Below are 6,000 nucleotides of genomic sequence, written 5' to 3'. Positions count from 1 at the left end.
AGGTTAAGTATTTCTAGGTCTGCCCAAGTTTTGTCTGGCTTGATGTTCACAGAGAACCTTATATCCACTCAACCTTTATCTGACCACATGCATATCGAGAACTATATAAGGTTCTCTGGGTCCGCCCGGGCCTTTCCCGGTTGGATACTCACGGAGAACCTTATATTCGTTTAGTCTTTACCCGTCCGAGCATGTATCGAGAACTATATAAGGTTAAATATCTCTGGGTCAGTTCGGACTTTGCGAGGTTGTCTATTCACAGAGAACCTTATATTTGTTCAGTCCTTATCAAGCCAAAAGCGTATTGAAAATTATATAAGGTCAAGTATCTTTGGGTCCGTCCGGGCTTTGCTCGACCGGGTGTTCACAGAGAACCTTATATATATTCGTCTAGTCTTTACTTGTCCAAGCGCATATCAAGAACTATATAAGATTAAATATCTCTATGTCTGCCCGGGTTTTGCCAGGCCGGCTATTCACAGAGAACCTTATATCAGCTTAGCCCTTATTCGACCGAACGCGTATTGAGAACTATATAAGGTCAAGTATCTCTGGGATCGTCTGGGCCTTGCCCTACCGGGTGCTCACAGAGAACCTTATATCCATTTAGCATGTATTTGTCCGAACATATGCTAAGAGTTTTATAGGGCTAATTGCTTTTAGGCCCACTCGGGCTTTTGCTTGGTCGAGCGTCCATAGAAAGCCTTACATTCGACCAAGCTTCGCCCGATTGAATTCCTCTAAGTCCGACCAACCATTAACTGACTCAGTGCCCTATTTCTCTTTTTCATAGTAAAACTTTAGAACTCTTACATTCTACCAAGCTCACAGCTGGTTGGCCCTATACAAGCGTTGTGCGAGATTTAAGGATTCCGAGGTCAAACGATCAATAGAGCCAAATATCGAATACCCCTCCATCTCCACTTTGACCGCCACCTCTTATTGGTTTGTTCTCCACGTCATCTCCTAAACCTATTTGCCATAACCCGTATTCAGCTACTTTGATGATTTATTTACGACAATTTATCAAACCATGTAGATGAAGTTCTGAAATACCCAAACTATGTATCTAATACTTATTTTATCTCATTTACTATTCTCAATCGATTGATAGATTTACGGTAGATTGCTACACTATAACAATCAATTTTAAATTTGTCATTTGATTATGAATAATTTTGTGATCGTGTAACATTCCATCAATCATGTAATAATCGATTGATGGAATGTAACTCCATCAAAAATGAGTTAAAAATTATTATTCTTAATATAATATATTAAATTAATATTTAATAATATAAATATATTAAACAGACTTAGACGAGTATAAAATTTTAATTTAGAGTGACTCAAAATTATTTAGATTCATAATCAATTTCATTCAAATCAATTGCTAGTGTGGCAGTCAATCAATTTCATTCAAACCAATTGTTATTGTGGCAGTGGTTTTTTTAAATTCATTTTCGATCAAATTATATTCCACAAATTAATTGTTACAGGTGAAATGCTATATGGCTATGTAATCATGAGAGCAGATCTTCTGGACAACCTTTTTATAGAGGAAATGTGCCATTTATATTTGTGGTCGGATCGTGGCCACGATCCGATCGTAATTGGTTGCGATCTCTTCCTAGATTCACCATCCATATCAGGTTATAGTTTGGTTATGAGCGGGCAGCCGGAGGCCGCTCGAAGGCCTCCGGTGGTGGATAAGTGGTTAAGTTACTGGGCACCGAGCGAGGGTGTCCTCTGGGAGATCTCCGGCCGCCCGCTCCGAACCAAACTATAATCTGGTGGGGACGGTGAATCCAAGAAAGGATTGTAAACTCTTATTAAAATTCATAACAAAACTTGATGAATTTAATCATGGATCTTGAAACTTCATGATAATCACACTCTTATTTAAATCTGATACCATTAAATTACTAACCTTGAGTAGTCATAGAGTTCTATTAGTAGAAGAGTAGAAGAACGAAGAGACGATTTCTCACTATTTCCTTTATCTTAATTCACAGAGTTGTTTTCCTTTCACGATGGATAATGTGGAGAGAGAGGACCATTTCTAATAACTGATCCTTAGATAACTACACGTTCTATCAACGTGTGTGTAGGCACCTTTTCAAATAGAGACCTTTTCAAATGGAGGCACATTTTCAAATGGATAAGCCTTATCATATAGACATAATATATTTAAACCATAAATTAGATATTAAACAATATAATTAATATCTAATTATATTGTGGCACGTGGACCACAAAACTTACATTCTCCCACTTGGCCCATGTGAAGAAAACTATGGTTTAAACAATAACTTAATGCTCAGAGCATAAAGATAAACGTATCCAATCATTGGTCACATCACAGTCATAGTTATGTATGTACATTAATATGAGTCATGGCGGTTCTACATCATTAATTCGACATAGTTCCTTCCATGTACCACAATATTATTGTTCTACTTAATATGACTCATAAACGAAAAATCAATGATGATTCACATTAGTGTCTATGTTTAGTCAACTCCATGTATATACTTATAACAAGCATCATGTTATTTGATATCAGAAATAATACATTAATGAGCTCACATTAAAATGTCAAATATAAAATATTCATTTAGAGTCTTTTAATAATGTTCATTCGTTCGACATGTTGAATAAATGTCTTTGGGGGCTACCCTTTTGTCAATGGATCTGCAATCATGAGATTTGTACTAATATGCTCAATTGACATCTTTTGTTTCTGAACTTCTTCTTTAACAACAAGATACTTTATTTCCATGTGTTTTGCACCTTTAGAATACTTGTCGTTTCTTGAGAAGAAGACTGCTGCTGAATTATCACAATAAATTTTCAACGGCTTGGCAATACTGTCGACTATTCCAAGTCCTGAAATAAAGTTTCGCAGCCAATTTCCTTGAATTGTGGCTTCAAAACAGGTCACAAATTCAGCTTCCATAATGGATGTAGCAATTATAGACTGTTTTGCACTTTTCCATGAGATTGCTCCTCCAGCTAAAAGGAACAAATAGCTAGATGTGGACTTTCTTGTATCAATACATCCAGCAAAATCTGAATCTGAATATCCAATCACTTCTAGATTATTTGATTTATGATAAGTAAGCATATGATCTTTGGTTCCTTGCAAGTACCTTAGTCTTTCTTTGCTGCTTTCCAATGTTCTAATCCTGGATTACTCTGATATCGGCCAAGCATTCCAACAGTAAAACTAATGTCTGGCCTTGTGCAAGTTTGTGCATACATGAAGCTCCCAATAATTGATGCATAAGGAATATCAATCATTTGTTTGCATTCCAATTCATTCTTTGGACATTGCATTAGACCAAATTTATCACCCTTCTGAATTGGAACTATACTTGATGAGCATTTTTCCATCTTAAATCTCTCAAGAACTTTGTTAATGTATGCTTTCTAAGACAACCCTAGCATTTCTTGTGATCTATCCCGAAATATTTCTATTCCAGTCACATAGGTTGCTTCACCCATATCTTTCATTTCAAAATTATTGAAAAGAAATTTCTTAGTTTCATATAATAAACCAAGATTATTTGTTGCAAGCAAGATATCATCAACATACAGAATTAGAAAAATAAACTTGCTTCCACTGACTTTTAGATATATACACCGATCAACAGTGTTTTCCTTAAATCCAAAAGAAGTGATGGTATCATTAAACTTAAAATACCATTGGCGAGAAGCTTGTTTAAGTTCGTATATTGACTTCTTCAGTTTACACACCATGTGTTCTTTTTCTTCTATGGAAGAACCTTCAGGTTGATCCATATATATTTTTTCTTCCAAATTCTCATTCAGAAAGGCAGTTTTCATATCCATTTGGTGAAGCTCTAAGTCATAATGAGCCACTAAGGCCATTATAATTCTAAAGGAATCCTTCTTAGAGACAGGTGAAAATGTCTCTTTGTAATCAATACCATTTTTTTGAGTAAATCCTTTGGAAACAAGTCTGGCCTTGTACCTTTTGATATTTCCATTAGAGTCGTATTTGGTCTTAAAGACCCATTTACATCCAACCTTTTTACGACCTTTTGGTAATTCAACAAGATCCCAAATTTCATTATGAGCCATTGATTCCAATTCTTCTTTCATGGCATCTAACCATTTATTAGAATTAGTGCCTTTTATGGCTTGTGAAAAAGAAACCGAATCTTCATGGATTCCTATATCAAATTCATGTTCTTGAAGATAAAACCACATAATCATTAGAAATAACAGGTCTCCTTTGTCTTTCAGACCTTCTTAACACTATTTCATGTGTTTCATCCATATTAGGTTCATTGATGATATCTTCATTTATAGGAGTTTGGTCATTTGTATGTTGTTCTTGTGAGTTGTTTAATGGTTCAACAATTGTAGGAACAACAATATGAGAAAAGGTTCTAGGTAAAGGAAATTCCATCCTTAATTCTTCAATATCCACTTTACGTGGCTCTTCACTCCCACTAATGTCACCATTTTCAATAAACCTAGCATTTCCAGTTTCAACAATTCTTGTACTATGGTTAGGACAGTAAAATTGATATCCTTTAGATTTTTCTGGATAACCAATGAAGAAACCACTGATTGTTCTTGAATCTAGTTTCTTTTCATGTGGATTGTAAACTCTTATTTCTGCCGGGCAACCCCAAACATGCAGGTGCCTTAAACTAGGTTTCCTACCAGTCCATAGTTCAAAAGGAGTTTTAGGAACTGCCTTACTAGGAACCCTATTCAATAAATATGCAGCAGTTTTCAGTGCATACATCCACAAAGATATTGGTAATGATGAGTTACTCATCATACTCCTAACCATATCTAATAGAGTACGATTACGCCTTTCTGCTACACCATTTTGTTGTGGTGTACCTGGCATAGTGTACTGAGCACAAATGCCATGTTTCTCAAGGAATTTAGCAAACGGTCCTGAGCATTGTCCTGAATCATCATATCTTCCATAATATTCACCACCTCTATCATATCGAATAATTTTCACTTTTCTATCTAATTGTCTTTCATTGACAAATACCTCTAAGGCATTTACTGACTGAGATTTTTCATGTATTAGATAGACATAACCATAACGTGAAAAGTCATCAATGAAGGTAATGAAATATTTATCCTTTCCTATAGATGAAATATCAAAAGGCCCACAAATATCGGTGTGTATTATCTCAAGGAGTTGTGTGCTTCTTGTGGCTCCTTTCTTTGTGTGTTTTGTTTGTTTTCCTTTAATACAATCCACACAAATGTTGAGATATGTAAAATCCAATTCTGGTAGGATTTCATTCTTCATCAATCTTTCTAATCTTTCTTTGGAGATATGCCCCAAACGTTTATGCCATAAGTTAGCAGACCTTTCATTTACTAAACCACGTTTAGTTCCAACATTATGATGCAAGGTTAAAAGAGTCTCATCAAAAAGGTTATCAAGCCTAAATCTACATAAACCATCATTAATAATACCAGAACCAATGAAAAGATTTTGTTTGAACAAACTGAAACAACCATTTCCAAATTTAAAACAATATCCAACAGAATCTAGTCTTGATAAGGAAACTAAATTACGAGAAACAGAAGGTACATAAAGAGTTTCAAACAAATCTAAATGATGTCCAGTATCTAGAATTAAACGGTAAGTTCCAATGGCTTCAACTGGAGCTTTGACTCGATTTCCCATATAGACATATTTTTCATTTGGTTTTGTGATTCGGGTCGTAAGGAATCCCTACATCAAATTTGAAATATGAGTGGTACAGCCAGAATCAAGCCACCATGTGTTATTAGGAACTTCAACTAAATTTGATTCAAAACATACGAAAGTATTAGACATACCTTTCTTTTCGAACCATGCCTTACGTTTCAGGCAATCTTTCTGAAAGTGCCCTTGTTTTCCACAAAAACGACACTTAAGATTGTTGTGTTCCTTTTTTTTGACTCGGGCAGATAACTCATTCACTTTATGTAGCCTCTGTTTTCCCTTTA

The sequence above is a fragment of the Zingiber officinale genome, chromosome 2B (genome assembly GCF_018446385.1).
Source record: "Zingiber officinale cultivar Zhangliang chromosome 2B, Zo_v1.1, whole genome shotgun sequence".
NCBI lineage: Eukaryota > Viridiplantae > Streptophyta > Magnoliopsida > Zingiberales > Zingiberaceae > Zingiber > Zingiber officinale.
This window is presented reverse-complemented; position numbering follows the sequence as displayed.